The following is an 18,124-nucleotide window of genomic DNA, read 5'->3' on the forward strand; positions in this document are numbered from 1 at the left end:
AACCCTAAAGCTTCACCACGCCGTTTCTTCACCACGCCGTTTCTTCACCACGCCGTTTCTTCACAACACAATTATTTACGACTCAGTTTTACAACAGCAACTCCAATGTTTTACAATACTTTTACAATACAGTTTTACAACTCGGTTTTACAATACAGTTTTACAGTAGCAACCCTAAAGTTTTACAATACCGTGTTTCAATACAGTTTTAGAGTAGCTACCATAAAGCTTCACAACACTTGTTTTTACACCACGTGTTTTTAAAACACAGTTATTTACAACACCATTTTGTCAACACGTTTTCCACAACGCAGTTTTTTGTCAACACGTTTTCCACAACGCAGTTTTTTGTCAACACAGTTTTACAAGAGCAACTTCAAAGTTTTACAATACCATTTCTCAATACAGTTTTAGAGTAGCAACCCTAAAGTTTCACGTTTTTTTACAACACGTTTTTTTGCAACGCAGTTTTTTTACAACACGGTTTTTACAACACAGTTTTGCAACAGCAACTTCAAGGTTTTACAATAGGTTTGCAACACGGTTTTACAATACTGTTTTACAGTAGCTACCCTAAAGCTTCACAACACAGTTGGTTGTTGTTTCCAACGCGGTTTTGCACAACGCGGTTTTGCACAACGCGGTTTTGCACAACGCGGTTTTGCACAACGCGGTTTTGCACAACGCGGTTTTGCACCAGCAACTTCAAGGTTTTACAATAGGTTTGCAACACGGTTTTACAATACTGTTTTACAGTAGCTACCCTAAAGCTTCACAACGCAGTTGGTTGTTGTTTCCAACGCGTTTTTCTACAACGCGTTTTTCTACAACGCGTTTTTCTACAACACAGTTTTAGAGTAGCAACTAAAGTTTTACAATACCGTGTTTCAATACAGTTTTACGGTAGCTACCATAAAGCTTCACAACACTTGTTTTTACAACGCGCGCTTCTTTTTACAACGCAGTTATTTCCAGCACGTCGTTTTTACAACGCGCGCTTCTTTTTACAACGCAGTTATTTCCAGCACGTCGTTTTTACAACGCGCGCTTCTTTTTACAACGCAGTTATTTCCAGCACGTCGTTTTTACAACGCGCGCTTCTTTTTACAACGCAGTTATTTCCAGCACGTCGTTTTTACAACGCGCGCTTCTTTTTACAACGCAGTTATTTCCAGCACGTCGTTTTTACAACGCGCGCTTCTTTTTACAACGCAGTTATTTCCAACACGTCGTTTTTACAACGCGCGCTTCTTTTTACAACGCGCGGTTCTTTTTACAACGCGCGGTTCTTTTTACAACGCAGTTATTTCCAACACATTGTTTTTACAACAGCAACTTCAAAGTTTTACAATAGTTTTACAATTCAGTTTTACAGTAGCACCCCTAAACCTTCACAACACGGTTTTTTACAACACGGTTTTACAACAGCAACTTCAAAGTTTTATAATGGTTTTCGCAACACGGGTTTTAGAGTAGCAACCCTGAAGTTTTACAATAGCTTTACACAACAACAACTCAGCTTTACAGTAGCAACCCTAAAGCTTCACAACACGTTCCTCTACAACACACACGTTCCTCTACAACACGAACTACTTTCCCAACCCCCCACTTAATGACACATACCACAGTGTTATGCTTACCCGCTCATTCCAGAGTCAGAACCTACGATCATCGTCACTCATGGTACCTGAGATAGCAAGACACACAAAATTAGCATAGCACTCGTGAGAAGTCACCAGCCCCATACTCTTCCTCCCTAATCCACAGCTCACCTCAAACGCTCATCCAATTCCAAAGGTGGCCTGCACAGCGCGTCCAAAACAAAAGGGAAAAGCTTGAACCAAACTGCCCCATCATACTTCGATATACAACACCAACCCAGCCCACAACCACCTCACCTTCTCAGACTGCTCATCGGCCTGCGGCTTCGCCCCTCCAAGGCTGCGTGCGCCACCTGCAAAAAGCAAAGCAGAAGACGCATGCCGAGACACCACCCGAAACCTCAGCCCGCCCGCACCGATTCCCAACTCCCTCTCCTTTACCTTGGCCGCTCAACCACCCCACCTCTGCCATCGACAGCTTGCCACGTTGAAGCCTCCATACCACCTGCAAAAAACAAATAACAAGGGATGCTGCCAACTTCACCAACAATACACCACCTCCAAAGGAACCGTTGCTTCAACCCAGTAGTCATGGCTCAACTTGCCAAGTCACCTCCGGTGCTGACAGCCCGCTCCGCTCATTCCTTCGCACCTTCAAAATATAAAAAAAGTAAAAACCCTATCACCTAATCATAGAGCCACCGGCCGCATCTTCCCTCTGACTCCACTCACAGACCCACCTCCTTACGGCGCTCCGCTGCCTTTCCCCGTCGCTCTCTGGCACGCATCTTGTCCCTTCGCACCTAAAAAAAAAACCATATTGAACAAGTCACCTGGATGCAGAGCAAGAGCTTAACAACTCCAGAGGTCTTGATTCCATCTACAAAGACCATCTGGAGTCCAACTACAGCCTGCCATCTTAAAATGAAAACAAAACAAAAAAAAAAACCACGCCAACCAAAAAAAACCCAGGGCAAAACTTTAAGCCCATCACGTGCAAGACTTAACACCTTAGAGATTCAAATCCACTTCACTACCCCTCAACAGCCCCTGCCACACGGCTCCAATCGTCTCCGTAAAACACTATCGGCACGGCTGTCCACACAGCCCACCGACGCCTACTTGAGCTGAGATGACTGTACGACCCTCACCTAAACAGTCTAGGCACATCATTTCACCTATAGACTCTTATCGCTGTTCCACCTACCCCTGACTCTACATCCCCGGGCAGAGCAGCTCCAAGCCAAACACACCCATGCGCAGAACCTCGCCACGTGGAACGCTACCAACGAGGCGATTCAAAGAGAGAGAAAACTCTCAGCAAAAAGAATGACCCCCGGACGGGAGGCGCCGTCGGGCAAGATGACCTACGGGGCCGCCACCGTGAGGCCAGGAGGCTCTACGGCAGACCCCGAGGAGAGGAGTCGAACGTAACACCCCATTACAAGACGGCACTGTCAAAACCCAGATGACGGATGTGCCAGAAGCCTGGCGTCAAGACCTAAGGACGTCAGGATGCGGGGAAGAAGTCCCAGTCCGAGAAAACGGATGGCTAGAGAGCGGGGCTGCCGACGCAGAAGAGGACCGACCGGAACCCGCCGAGACCGATCCACGCTTTAGAGCTCCGAGCGCAAGAAAAGAAGCACCCGATTAGCACCGGGCCGATGAGTACGGGCATTCGAGACCCTAGGGACGGCGCCCAAAGCGCATGCCACGCTCCTCCGGCGCAAAGCGCGACGAGGACATCGAGACCCGAGGAAGGTCGAAGGCACAGAAGACAGACTACGCAAACTACACACCACTGCGGACACAGGTCGGAACTGCCCTGCCCGGCACACGCAGGTCTCGCGCTGAAAAGCAACCCGCTCCCTTTGCCTGCCTAAAGGGGACTGCTTTGGGACAGCCCTCTCTCCTGCGCTAACTTTAAAACCCCTCCCTCCCTGCAATTCCCAGCTTCGTCCCTTCCTCCCAGCCTCTCCCCAGCCCTGGTCCCTCAACGTAGCTTTCAGAGGGCCGAGGGGCTGAGTCCATCCTCCACAAAAACCACACAGGCTAACTGGGATGTTCCTCAAGGTGACACATTGGTCTTCAACATCTGCAATAGAACAAGCACAGAAAAAAAATAAACCAGAAAAGGGAGTAAGCATCCTGCCAGCCAACGCCAACTACTTCCCCAACTCCCCCCTCCTCACAAGCGCCACCGTGTTCACTTCCCCGCTCATTCCAGAATCAGACCCTGCAGCCATCGTCACTCGTGGTACCTAAGGTACCAAGACACACCAAATTAGCATGGCGCTCATGAGAAGTCATCGGCCCCACGCTCCTCCTCGCTAATCCACAGCTCTCCTCAAACGCTCATCCAATTCAAAGATAGCCCACACAGCGCCTCCAAAACAGAAGGTAAATGCTTAACCGAGCAGCCGCATAATACTTTGCTGTTCAACACTGACCCGACCGACAACCGCCTCACCTTCTCGGACCGCTCACTGGCATGCAGCTTTGCAGGAGACCTTATAGCAGACTTCATGGTATGTAAAGGGTGCCTATAAGAAACCTGGAGAGGCTCTTTTTACAAGGGTGTACAGCAATAGGACAAGGTGGTAACAACTTTAGTCCTAAAGAGGGTACATTTAGTTTAGGTGTTAGGAAGAAGTTTCTCACTATGGGTGGCGAGGCACTGGAACGGGTTGCCCAGAGAACCTGCGGATGCACCCTCCCTGGAAGCATTCGAGACCAGGTCAGATGGGGCTTTGAGCAACCTGGTCTTGCGGAAGGTGTCCCTACCCATTGCTGGGGGGGTTGGAACCAGAGGATCTTTATGGTCCCTTCCAACCCAAACCATTCTATGACATCCAAATTCAACTGCAAAACTCATCTGAGAAAGGCTGGTGAACCCTCCTCCCTTTCCCCATCAGTCCCAAAACTTTAGAAACCCCTTTTCTTCTTCTCAACTGTCAGGAAAGCAACCCCACTGCTTCCTGACACCTCCTGCCCTCCATTTGCACCCCTGAACCCCCTTCAGTGGCTACTCCTCAGGAGCCGCTCTTCTGAGCCACATCCCAAATTCTGGGGGCACCTCCTAACTCACAACTTCCCAGAGACTCTGAGCTCTGCCACACGTCCACAAAATAAAGTTAAGTCCTAAGGCTTATAATCCACGAGGGGCTTGCCACAAGCTGCAAAGGTTCTAGGGACAACATGGCATTCTGTGGGCAATGAGGAAAGGTGACGAGGCATCCCAGGGCCTGAAAGGCACTGTGCCTCCTGGCCCTTCTGCTTTCTTCAGAAATACTAAAACTCCATATACAGATGCATATAAGATGTTCACTCTAACCCCTGCTAAACAACGTCATCATCGGTCCCGTTAAGAGAGATATCAGCAACTTACACAGCATACAGCAGAACTGGTGAAAAAAACAAGGTTCCGTTTTCAATAAAGTTGGGAATTCCAGGAAAACACAATGCATGAAGAATTAAAAAAAAAAAAAAAGCATACTATTAAACCCTCTTTCTACCCCTGAACACTCAAAACAAAATTACTGACCTGAAAAAAAGAGAGGAAAAAAAAAAGCTGCATACAAGTGTTACTTTTTACTACACATGCTGCTGAACCTTGACTGGTCCTGAAGCTCTTACCTCAGGCAGACACCTCTTCCCAAAGGGCTGAGCCAGCTCAAAAGCTGCAAAGGACCCAAGGAAGAGCTGAGCACCAACACCAGAGAAACCCAGGAGCACAATGAGCTCCCTCAGCAGAGGCTGTGGCTCAAATACCCTAACCCTCCACCCACCACCCTTAGCACAATCCCTTGGGAAAGGGGAAGGGCAAACCACCAGAAGGTATGAAGTCAGCTGGAGGAGCAGCAGCACTGTTCTCACCTGCCTTAAATTTACAGCAAGCAAAGCCCTGAACAGAGAAAGTAACCCCTGCAGGAAATGACACTACTTGCTCCTGTACTACAGCTACACCTATTGCATCAGCAATGTGACCGGGTAGAGAATTAAACTTAATTTTTCTGGGGTGTAGATAGAAAACAATATATGTCCTTCTAAACTATGTAAGAAACTAGCTCATTAAATGCAATGACAATGTTGTTATCAAAATTGATGTGCTTTAGTTTCCTATAAAAAAGCCAAAACACTCTGGGGTTATGCTTCATTTCTAGCAAGACTGTGCATACCACCTAACTTCTACCAGAACTACCTTCTGGACAGGAATGAATCAAAAAGCAGAATTAGATCCCTTAAGAATTCCATCTCCAAAATATCTCTGGTTGCAAAATAAATTATTTACTGTGAATAGCCAATGATTCAGAGTCCCCCTGAGCGTGTCTCCAACTGACTCCCTTAACAGAGGTACAAGAGTCCCAAAGCGCAAAAGACACCAAAAAAACATGGAAATACACAGGGGGGACCAGGCAGCAGCCATGCCCCACAGGGACAGGCTGGGGGCGTGGGGCAACAACGCCCCCTGCAGTCATGCAGCAAAGGGTCGGCAGCAGCCACGCCCCCCGCAGTTTACGTGGGGACAGCAGCCACAAATGACACCAAGAAAACATGGAACTTCAGGGATACCCGGTGGGTGGGGGGAAGGGGGTGACACCCCCACCAATCGACATGGGAAAAAACTCGCATGGAAGGTGGGTTAGATGGATAGTTTGGGGTGGAAAGATATGTGCGCAAGAACATGCACAGGATGGGGGGGGCATGCATGAGGTTTACCTTCACCAGGGGCTCCACCCACGTAATCCACAGTAGGTAAACTCGTCTGGGATAATCTCCAACAGCAATTCCACTCTGGGTTCTTGACCCAACGCCAGATAATCCACACTGCCTGCCCCATGGAGGGGGTGCTTCCCACAGGATGGGGCATCTGCTGAGCATCACCACACCCTTACGACAACACATCTGAAAAATTAAAATCACAAATTGTATTTCAGCATATTAAAAAAGTAACACCAAATGAGTAGAAGAATTCCAGCAAAGGGAGAGGCTAGCAGGTGCCCTAATTAGGACTCGAGCTAAACAGGTCAGCTCACAATACGACACATCCTTTAGAAGGTAGACTGATGAAAACTGGTTTGCTGCTAGATAACTGTATAAGTGAGATTTGATAAATGATCATATATTAACATTATGGTTGAAACAGTAGACAACGGGTAGCTGGGGACATAGTTACAAAAGTGTAGTCAAGTGATTAACTAGTAATTATTCATAAGTTTTGCAGTTCTTTGCTCTTATGACTAGATGGTCCTGTACACTAGATGAGAACAATGCTGAAACTGACCACATGTGATTGAAACTGCATTAAGCTTCAAGATCAAAGAACAAGGACAAGAATAAAGACTTCAAGGACAGCCAACAGGAACTTCAAATGGGTCGGTGGTCGTAAAAGCAGCCCTTTGCCTCAAATGGATCCTTCATTGCGTATGATAGGATGTAGGCAGTACTAAGATAATCAGTTGCAATCATTGTTATGTATATGTATACTAATCTGATTAATATGCAATTAGTTATTCTATATAACCTGTTTGTGCTAAAGCTGTGGTATGCACACTAGGTGGAAATATCCCCCGTGCATCCAGCGCTGCAATAAAGAATGCCTGCTTTCTAAAACTCCAAAACAAGTCTTAGAGAGTTTCTTTGACCGGCTTTTCAGTATCAGAGAGGTGCAATTGCAACAAAATGAGTCCAAAGGGGGCTTACAGAGCTAAAAGTGTGCTGCAGGGAAAATCTAAGACCTCGGGAGACATTGTGACAGTAGCAGAGGGCTTCTGAGAGGGACAGGCAAAAGAAGGCTCGAGGCCATGATGAAGAAGTCCAGAAGGGATTTGAATAGACTACAGGTGTCCTCAGGGGACTAGGGACTGAACAGAGGTATGCTAGCTAGCATAGAGGACAACATGAGCATTCTGGAGATGAAAGATGGCATCAGGAAAGGTTCTCAGGGAGGGAGAAGGGTGCAAAGTGCACAACAGAGCCAAAAGAGGGCTGTGGGGCACAAGGATGGCCTCAGGAGGCATGATGATGGGAGAAGAAGGGTGCTGAGAGTGAAAGACAGAAGGCAGCTCTGGGACACAATGCAAAACTCAAGAAGGTGTCCCAGCAATGTACAGATGTCCTCAGGGGATGAGCGACAGAATGGAGACATCCAAGATGGCAGTGAATAAGGTAAGAGTGCTCTGGGGCACAATGAAAGCCTCAGGAAGAATTGTCTCTGAATACGAAAGAAACAAAGCCTGCTACAGAACTCAAGGATAGCGATGGAACAGAAGGATGCTCGCAGGAAGCATTGTGACAGAAATAGAGGGGTGCTGAGGTAGACAGAGACACAGAAGAAGGCTCGAGGGCACAAAGATACTCGGGAGGAGATCTGAACACGGTACAGGTATCATGAGGGAGACTGACCCACTGGAGGCAAGCGAGATGGAAGAGAGGACAAAAAGACTGCTCTGAGGAAGAGGCAACGTTCTGACAAACCAAGGGGGGTGCAAATTACACCCCAGAGATAAAAGCATGCCGAGGAGACCCTCTAAAGCCTGAGGATGAACCAAGAAAAGAGCCCCCCAAAAAATAAAAGTAGACATAGAAAGAAAATTTAAAAAAAATAAAAGGGTACAAGGCACAGGAGAAAAATTTAAAAATAGGGACAGAAAACTACATAAAAGTAGACATAGAAAAGAAATTCAAGAAGGAAGGCATTAAAGGAGGAAAAAAATTTAAAAATAGAGACAACAAACTAAGTAAATGGAGACATAAAGAAAATTCTAAAATTGACAGCCTACCCAACTGTTGTGGTTTAACCCCAGCCAGCAACTAAGCAGCCGCTCGCTCACTCCCACCACCACCCAGTGGGTTAGGGGAGAGAATCGAGGGGAAAAAAAAAAAGTAAAACTTGTGGGTTGATATAAAGACAGTTTAATAGGACAGAAATGAAGATAATAATAAAATAATTGGAGATAATAATATACAAAACATAATACTTGGAGATAATATACAAAACAAGCGATGTGCAATGCAATTGCTCACCGCTCACCTACCGATGCCCAGTTAGTTCCCAAGCAGCGATCTGGGGCCCCTGCTCCCCACCCCCAGCCAACTCCCCCCAGTTTATATACTGTGCATGACATCATAAGGTACGGAATATCCCTTTGGCCAGTTTAGGTCAGCTGTCCTGGCTGTGTCCCCTCCCAACTTCTTGTGCCCCTCCAGCCTTCTTGCTGGCTGGGCATGAGAAGCTGAAAAATACTTGACTTGTTTTAAATACTACTTAGCAACAACTGAAAACACCAGTGTGTTATTGTCGTGGTTTCAGCCCAGCCGGTAACAAAGCACCACGCAGCCGCTCGCTCACTCCTCCCACCCCCTCCGGTGGGATAGGGAGGAGACGGAGGAGAGAAAAGAAAAAAAACCTGGAACCTCGAGGGTTGAGATAAGGGCAGTTTACTGGGACAAACAACAACGGTACTAATGAAAGAATATACAAAAAGTGTGATGCACAGTGCAACTGCTCACCACCCGGAACGCGACGCTCCACCACTTCCCCCACAGAAAGTCCAGAGCGCTCCCCCCGGCCCGCTCCCCATTTATATACCAAGCATGATGTCACATGGTATGGAATAGCTCCTTGGCTAGTTCAGGTCAGCTGCCCCGGCTATGCCCCCCCACCTCCCAGGTTCCTGTAAAAATTAACTCTATCCCAGCTGAACCCAGGACAGTTATCAACATTCTTCTCAAAATAAATCCAAACCATAACACTATACCAGCTACTAGAAAGAAAATTAACTCTGTCCCAGCCAAAATCAGGACACCAACAGACAAGAAAGAATTAAAAAGTAGGGACAGGAGGTAGATAAAAGCAGATGTAGAGAAAAAAAAAAATTAAAGCGCAACAAGATTAAGAAAATAAAGGAAAAAAAATGGGAACATCAAACTAAAACAAAATTTTAAAAGTGACAGCATTTTTAAATTACACAGCACAGACTAGAATAAAATATAAAGACAGTGAACTGGATAAAAGTAGATAAAAAAATAAAAGCAACAGGACACAGGAAATAAAAAAATAGGGTTAGACATCTTGATAAAAGTAGACATAGAAAATTTTAAAAGTCATAACAGAGAACAGATAGGAAAAAAGGAAACAATAGAGACAGAAAAATACATAAAAGTGAACAAAGAAACAAAATTCAAAAGTGAAGGCATTAAGAGAGGAAAAAATTTTAAAATAGCAAAAACCCCTAAATAGACGGTGTGAGAGGCTGAAAGAGTTAATGTCTCAAACATCATGGTGGGGCAAGTTCTGCTTAACAACAAACTCTGCATAACAAGGAACCCTGCATAGCAAGGAACCACAGGTGAAAAGAAGCGGATCAGCACCCATCAGCAACAGGAGGGGAAGGGCATGCCAGAGGGTGCACAGCTCCCTGTTCTGATAATGCTGTTCTGATATGCTGAGCAGGACAGCTCACCATGCATGACAAAAGATCACATCTGCAGGGAAGGGGAAGTTACCCCCCAAACGACCCCCAAGTCCCAAAGGCTCACACACCACTCACTTATGACACCTAATTAACCTAACAAGTTTGAGTGCCTGCCCGAAGGAGGGGCAAGGACGATAAAAGGACACAAACTGAAGCCCCAGGTGTGCAAGTCCAGCAGGACTGGACCCCTCAGTTGACTGAACCAATGCTGCACCCAGGACTGGTGAAATCTTTCTCTTCTCTCTGTCTTGTTTCTCTCTTTCTTTTTCCTTTTCTATAATCCCTACATTTTATCCCTGTAAACATAAACCGTTGACCAAGTCTGGGACTAGGAGTGAATCCAGCTGCCCCCAGGCTCCTCTGTGAGAAGGAGTCTAGAAAGCAAAGGGGTCTGCTCTGAACCTCGTGACTCGACCGGAGGGCTCTCCTTCTTGTCTTCCCTGAAGTGATCCCAAAATAAGCAAGGCCTGTAGTATATGTTTGGTGATGTAGGGTTAGCACAGGTTACACAGTTTACTGATGTAGTTTCATGCCAATTTTTGTGGTGAGCGAATAAAGTTGAGTTTTGTGAGTTAAAGGATCCCTAGTGTCGTTTCACTTTAATCCTGACCTGGGAACCAGCAAACCTGAGTTGTCATCCTGAGAAAGTGAGATGTGACAGACGAAGGCATAGAAAGAAAATTTTAAAAGCAACTGAGTATGGGACATACTAGAATGGATTAAAAAATAAAGACAGCAAACTGGCTAAAAATAGACGAGGAAAGAAAATTTAAAAGAGATGGGGTACAGGACAGACAGGAAAATTTAAAAAAAGGGAGTGACATCTTGATAAAAGTAGACATAGAACGGAAATTTTAAAAGTGACAAGATACAGTAAACAGGAAAAAATTAAAAATAGGGACAGAAAACAAGATAAAAGTACACCTAGAAAAAAAGATTTGAAAAGTAAAAGAATTACGAGAGAAAAAATTGAAAAATAGGGACAGTGAACTACATAAAAGTAGACATAGAAAATTTTAAAAGCAATGCAGTTCATGACACAGGAAAGAATTAAAAAATAGAAACAGTTACTGGATAAAAGAAGACATAGAAAGACCATTTTAAAAGCACAGCATTAAGGAATTAAAGGGAAAAAAATAGGGACAGCAAACTAAAACAGACAGGAAATTTTAAAAGCAATGGAGTCTAAGACAAAGGAAAAAATTTAAAAATATTGATAGGCTGAAAAAGAGAGAGATACATAGAAAGTAAATTTTAAAAGTGATGCGGTATAGGACAGACAGGAAAGAATTAAAAACCAGTAATATGCAGCATCATAAAAGTAGACATAGAAGGAAAATTTAAAAAGTGATGGGGTACAGGACAGGAAAGAATTAAAAAATAGGGACAGAACTGGTTAACAGAGATAGAAAATTTTAAAAAGTGATGGGAATAAGGAAAAATGGAAAAGAATGAAAAATAGGGACAGCGAACTAAAGAAATAAAGATGTAGAACCAAAATCTAAAAAGCAACAGGCTACAGGACAGACAAGAAAGTATTAAACAATAGTGACAGCACACTAAATAGAGAAATAGAAAGGAAATGTAAAAGTGATGGAGTGCGAGACAGCGGAAAAATTAAAAAACAAAGTGAACTGGATAAAAGGTGACACAGAAAGAAAATTTTAACAGTGACAGCATTAAAGAAAGGCTAGGAAAAAAAATAAAAAATAAGGATAGGGTGAATAATAGAGAGACACAGAGAAAGAAAATGTAAGAAGTGACAGGGTACACGACAGCCAGGAAAGAATCAAAAAGCTGTGATACACTGCTTGATAAAAGTAGACATAGAAGGAAAATTTAAAAAATTATGGCATACAGGACAGGAAAGATATTTAAAAATAGGGAGAGAAAAATAGATAAAGAGAGATGGAAAGAAAATTTTTAAAACAATGAGGTGCAAGACAGAGATGAAAAAACTAAAAATATATAGACAGTTGAACTGTATAAAACTAGCCATAGAAAGAAAATTTAAAAAGCAACTGCTTACAGGACATACAGGAAAGAATTAAAAAATAGGGACAGCAAACAAACAGACACAGAAAGAAAATGTTAAAAGTGAGATGGTACAGGACAGAGGATAAAATTAAAAAACAAAGACAGTGAATAGGTTAAAGTAGGCATAGAAAGCAAATTGGAAAAAAGTGACAGGTGTCATGGTTTAACCCCAGCTGGCAACTAAGCACCACCCAGCCGCTTGCTCGCTGCCCCCCTGCAGTGGGATGGGGGAGAAAAACCAGAAAAAAAGTAAAACTCACAGGTTGAGATAAAGCCAGTTTAATAGGTAAAGCAGAAGCCACGCGCACGAGCAAAGCAAGACAAGGAATTCATTCCTTGAAGCGTCCCGTCAGCAGGCGGGTGTTCAGCCATCTCCAGGAAAGCAGGGCTCCATCATGCGTAACGGTTACGTGGGAAGACAAATGCCATCGCTCTGAATGTCCCCCCTTCCTTCTCCTTCCCCCAGCTTTATATGCTGAGCATGACATCGTATGGTCTGGAACAGCCCTTGGGTCAGTTGGGGTCAGCTGTCCCAGCTGTGTCCCCTCCCAGCTCCTTGTTCAGCCCCAGCCTGCTCACTGGTGGGGCAGGGTGGGAAGCAGAACAGCCCTTGACTCTGAGCAAGCACTGCTCAGCAATAACAAAAACATCCCTGTGTTATCAACACTGTTTTCAGCACAACTCCAAAACGTAGCCCCATACTAGCTACTGGGAGGAAAATCAACTCTATCCCAGCCCAAACCAGCACAACAGGGTACATGACAGAGACAAAAGAATTAAAAAATAGGGACAGCTAACTAAACAAACAGACATAGGAAGAAAATTTAAAAGGTGATGGGCTACATGACAGACAGGAATAACTTAAAGACAGTGAATAGGTTAAAGTAGACATAGAAAGAAAAAGTAAAAAGCAACGGGGTACACAATAGTGAGGAAAGAATTAAAAAACAGTGATACACAGCTCGATAGAAGTAGACATAGAAGGAAAATTTAAGAAGTGATTGGGTACAGGACAGAAAAAATTTTAAAAATAGCCACAGTGAACTAAAACTGAGAAATATAAAGGAAATTTAAAAGTATCACAGGGGCACAGGACAGAGAGATAAAAAATAAAGACAGTAAACTGGATAAAAGTAGACATAGAAAGCAAATTTTCAAAGCAACAGGGTACACAACAGACAGGAAATAATGAAAAAATAGCAACAGGCAGCTTCATAAATGTAGATGTAGCATCGTGGTTTAACCCTGGCTGGCAACTAAGTACCATACAGCTGCTCACTTACTCCCTCCTACAGTGGGATAGGGGGAGAATCAGGAGGGTAAATGTGAGAAACTCATGGGTTGATATAAAAAGTTTAATAATTAAAAAGACTTTTTTTTAAAAGTTGTAACAGAAAAAAAAAACCCAGCAAATGAAAACATTTGCTTACCACCAACTGACCGATGCCCAGCCAGTCTCAAGCAACTGGGTACAGGACAAAGAGGGAAGAATTAAAATATAGGGTCAGGGAGACAGAGAGGGGAAAACATAGAAATTAAATTTTAAAAGTAATGGGGTACAAGGCGGTGCAGAAAAAATAAAAAACAGGGAGAAGCAGCTGGTTAGAGAGAGGCATATTAAACATTTAAAAGGCAACAGGGTACTGGGCAGAGTTGACAGAAGAATAACAAGTTTTGAGGAGCCATACACATAGGTGGGCAGGCAGAGAGGGAGACGGAGGAAGGGAGGCGGAGGTGGGCCAGGATGTAGAGGAGAGGATGTGCGACTCACCACAGCTCCTGGTGCCGGCAGGAGACCTTCACCGCCCCGACGTTTCTCTCTCTGCCTCTGCCCCTTCCTCCTCCCCAGTGCCGGCTGCCTGACCCTCACCCACTCGGCAGCACGCAGCGGACGCCTCAATGCTCCTCATCCACAAGGCTTCCTTGATACATGGCAGCTCACGCATGTAGCCAACAGAGGCCAGGAACAGCTCAGAGGGATCCTTCCTTGCCACGGGGACTGGCCATTCCTTGCTGCAGGCACCTACCAGCCAGACCCCCTTGCACTCCCTCCTCGGCCAGTTCCCCTGCCCAGGCAGCCCCCTTTACAGCTGGAGCCCCTTCACACAGCAGGGCCAGCCCCATCCTCAACCTCACTGGCCACACCTGGGGCCATCCCAGCCCCAGCTGGAGCCCATCAGGAACAGGGGCCATTGCCAAAGCCCCACAGCATATTATCCCTGCCCCTGCACCTACCCACATCCAGGGACACAGAGGAGGCAGGAAAAATTTATTCATTAATGCATATAAGAAATCCTGGCAATGAGTTGGCTACAAGGCTCAGTGCCCAAAGGCAGCAGGATGGGGTGATAAAAGGGAAGAGTAAAGCAGGAGGAAGGACAGAGGGACACAGAGGTGCAAGACAGGGAGCCAGAAAATGGGATGCTGGGAACAAGAGAGGGACGAGAAGCAGGAAAACAGTGTAGAGAGAGAAGCACAGAGAGACTGAGCAAAACAACAGGGATGGAGATGGAGGAATAAATAATAGGAAGTGGGGGAGAGAAGGTGAAGGGACTGGCAGGACAACAAGATAAAGACAGGACAAGGGACAGGGAAACATTCTCAAGTGATATGGGAGAAGAAACAGCAAGAACTAGAAAACAGAAACAGGGAGCCAGGTAGAGAGAAAATTTTCAAAAAGCAACAGCATATGAGAAACATAGGCAAGAACTAACAAATAGGCACAGGGAGACAGAAAGAGGGAGAGGTAGAAAGAAAATCTAAGAAGTGACAGGGTACAGGACAGAGAGGGAAGAGTTAAGAACTAGAGACAGGGAGATGGATAGAAGGAAACAGAAAATTTTGAAAGCAACAGGGTACAAGAATCAAAAAGTAGGTACATGGAGCTGCATAGAGGGAGACATAAGAACGAAATTTGAAAAGCAACAGGGTGAGAAATTAAAATAAGGTCAGGGAGACAAAAAGAAGGAAAAGTAGCAAGAAAATTTAAAAAGCAACTGGGTTTAAGAAACATGCAAGAATTTAAATAAGGATGGAGAAGTAGAAAGTTTCAAAAGTGACGACATACAAGAAACATAGGCCAGATTTTAAAAATAGGGACAGGGAGCCTGAGAGAAGGAAACTGTGGTGGGTTGACCTTGGCTGGCTGACGAGCGTCCACCAAGCCACTCTACCATTCCCCCTCCTCAACAAGACCGGAGGGTAGAAAATACAACAAAAAAGCTTGTGGGTCAAGATAAGGACAGAGCAATCACTCACCAATTACTGTCACAGGCAAAACAGACTCGACTTGGGGAAATTAATTTATTGTCAGTCAAAATCAGAGTACAATACGAACAAATCTGAAAAACACCTTCCCCCCACCCCTCTCTTTTTTTCCTGGGCTCATCTTCACTCCTGACTTCTCTACCTCCTCCTACCGAGCAGCACAGGGGGAGAAGGGGGGGGGGGTTGCAGTCAGTTCATCACAAGTTGTCTCTGCTGCTCCTTCCTTCTTTGTGCTCTTCTTCTGTTCCAGTGTGGTGTCACTCCCATGGGGCCGCAGGTCCTGCCAGAAAACCTGCTCCAGTGTGGGCTCCTCTCCACAGCGTCACAGCCTCCTTCGGGTGAATCCGCCTGCTCTGGCGAGGGGTCCTCCATCGGCTGCAGGGTGCATATCTGCTCCGCCATGGACCTCCGTGGGCTGCAGGGGGACAGCCTGTGTCACCATGGTCTTCACTGCAGGCTGCAGGGGAATCTCTGCTTTAGGACCTGGATCACCACCTCCTTTTTCTTCTTCACTGACCTTGGTGTCTGCAGGACTGACAGCTTCTGCACAGCTTTTTTTTAGCCCTTCTTAAATATCACAGAGGTGCTACCAGCGTTGCTGGTTGGCTCAGCTTTGACCAGTAGCAGCTCCATCTTGGAGCTGGAACTGGCTGTGCCCAACATGGGGGCAAGTCCTGGTGTCTTCTCACAGAACCCACCCCTGCAGCCCCTATCCACTCCCCTGCCCCAGCTTGCCACACAAACTCACTACAACAGTGATCGGCTACAGGGCAGAGAGGCGGGATTGAAAAGTAAGGAAAGGGAGACAGAGAGAGACAGGGTGGGGAAATAGCAATGGGCTACAGGACAGAGAGGAGGAACTAATAAAAAAGGAGAGGGTACCAGACAGAGAGATGGATAAAAACAAATATTAGTGATGAGCCACAGGGCAAACGGAAGAATTAAAAAACGGGACAGTGAGGTAGATGAGAGAGACTGAGAAATATCAAAAACACTGATGATCTAAAGGGGAGAGAGAGGGGAAATAAAGAATAGGGACAGGGAACCAGACAGAGAGAGAATAATAAAGACAAAAATGGGCTATGGGACAGTGAGGGAAGAAGTTAAAACATAGGGACAGGGACCTGGAACAAGAGAATCTAAGAAAGTAAAAGTGTATCCAGAATACAGGGCAGAGAAAGGAATTTAAAAATAGAGACACAGCATCAGACAGGTGAGAGCGGTGGGAATTGTGAAGGGCTAAAGGGCAGACAGGGAGGAATTAACAAGATTGGGATAAGAAGACAGACGGATAGATGGAGAAAGACAAAGGAGTGATGGGCTGCAAGGCAAAGACAGAGAATAAAAAAAAGAGGGATGGGACAGGTCAGAAGTGCAGAGAGAAAAAGAAAACAGAGAGGCAGAACAACAGAGAAAGAGGGGGACTTAGAGAACAAGAAAGGGAGAGGTACAGAAAAAAAAAAAACACAAAAAAATTAAAGCAGTGAGAGAAAGAGAAGGTGGGGGCAGGGAGGGACTGAGATGCAGAAGAGGGGTGACACAGCCCCAGGGGTCCAGGACTCGCTGTACCTCCTGCTGTTGGAGCTGCTGGGAGAATTTGACAGTTCAGACATGTCTGTCTCTCTCTCCCTCTCCCTTCCTCCTCTGTAGCTGCACTCACTTGACTGTCATCCACCTAAGAGAATAGATTGGTGTCTTCCAGCTCTTACAATATGAGGCTTCCTAGAAACACAGCCTCACATGCACACACACTACATGGCTGTACTGTGGTTTTGGTTATGCATACAGACCCTGCCGTGCACACTGGTGATCGGACCTGCTGAGGACTACACTAGGAAGGATCCATCCTCACCTGGAGAGGCAGGCTATCTCCTGTCTGCAGCTGGTGGCTGGATCCTCTTTATTTTATTCTTCAGCAGCTTTACCATTCTGTGGCCTCTCCAGCTTCAGCGTCAGCTTCAGCAGCTCCTGTCCACAGCCAGTAAGCGCTCCACCTGTCCCTCTGCGCTCCCGCGCCGCGAGGAGAGGGAGGCCAGGCAGAGACAGCCCACGCAAGCCTGAGGCTGCTGCAGTCAACGGCATCCCCAGGGGACGAACAGACAACCGCACCCACAGCGTGGCCTCTGGGAGAGGGAAAGAGGCAGCAGTGACCATTATTACCGCAGCTCGACCCTGGCCGGAGCCCCTCCTTCCGCAGACGCCACTCATTCCCCGCGCCGCTGCTAACGGCACCCCCGTTAAGGGAGACTCCAGACCACCGCAGGGCCAGCTTGCTGCCCTCGCGACAGGGCTCGGGGGCTGCCTGCGGCTACAGCGCAGGCTTCAGGGGAGGGGCTGGAGCAGGGGGCAGCCGCACGGGCCGAGCGGGGCCGGGGGAGCTCTGGCGACTCGGGCGGGCGCCCGCTGGCCGCGCCTGGGGGGTGCCCGCCTCCGTCCCCTCTTCCCTTCTACCGGCTCTCTCTCGGGGAACTCCCCGGCGCTGCCCTGGCCCGGCTCGCCTCCGGCGGACCGGCAGCCTGCCGCGGCGGCCGCTTCGCAGCTTCCCGTCCCGCCAGCCCCGGGCGGCCAGCGGGCAGGAGGCACCCCTCGCCCTCGCCCCCGCCCCCGCCCCCGCCGGAGGGGATCGCTCGCCTCACCCGCGGTCCCGGCGCTCGCCCGCTGCCGCCGAGACCCGCGCGCCGCCACGCTGCTCCCGGGGACCGCGCATGCGCCGGAGGGGCCGGAGCCGGCGCGCCAACGCCG

General features: G+C 46.8%; 2 long non-coding RNA genes across 2 annotated transcripts; both read right to left on the reverse strand.

Annotated features, from left to right (window-relative positions):
- Window positions 1-3,567: 3,567 nt before the first annotated feature.
- On the reverse strand, window positions 3,568-15,008 carry LOC128144334 (uncharacterized). The gene is made up of 4 exons (XR_008236054.1): window positions 14,351-15,008; window positions 13,546-13,580; window positions 4,072-4,155; window positions 3,568-3,696 (listed from the first exon to the last, which is right to left on the reverse strand). It is a non-coding gene; the product is annotated as an uncharacterized LOC128144334 (long non-coding RNA).
- Window positions 15,009-15,472: 464 nt separating this feature from the next.
- LOC128144305 (uncharacterized) lies at window positions 15,473-18,124 on the reverse strand. Its single transcript, XR_008236047.1, has 4 exons — window positions 18,019-18,124; window positions 17,235-17,505; window positions 16,952-17,057; window positions 15,473-15,839 (listed from the first exon to the last, which is right to left on the reverse strand). It is a non-coding gene; the product is annotated as an uncharacterized LOC128144305 (long non-coding RNA).

The sequence above is a fragment of the Harpia harpyja genome, chromosome 1 (genome assembly GCF_026419915.1).
Source record: "Harpia harpyja isolate bHarHar1 chromosome 1, bHarHar1 primary haplotype, whole genome shotgun sequence".
NCBI lineage: Eukaryota > Metazoa > Chordata > Aves > Accipitriformes > Accipitridae > Harpia > Harpia harpyja.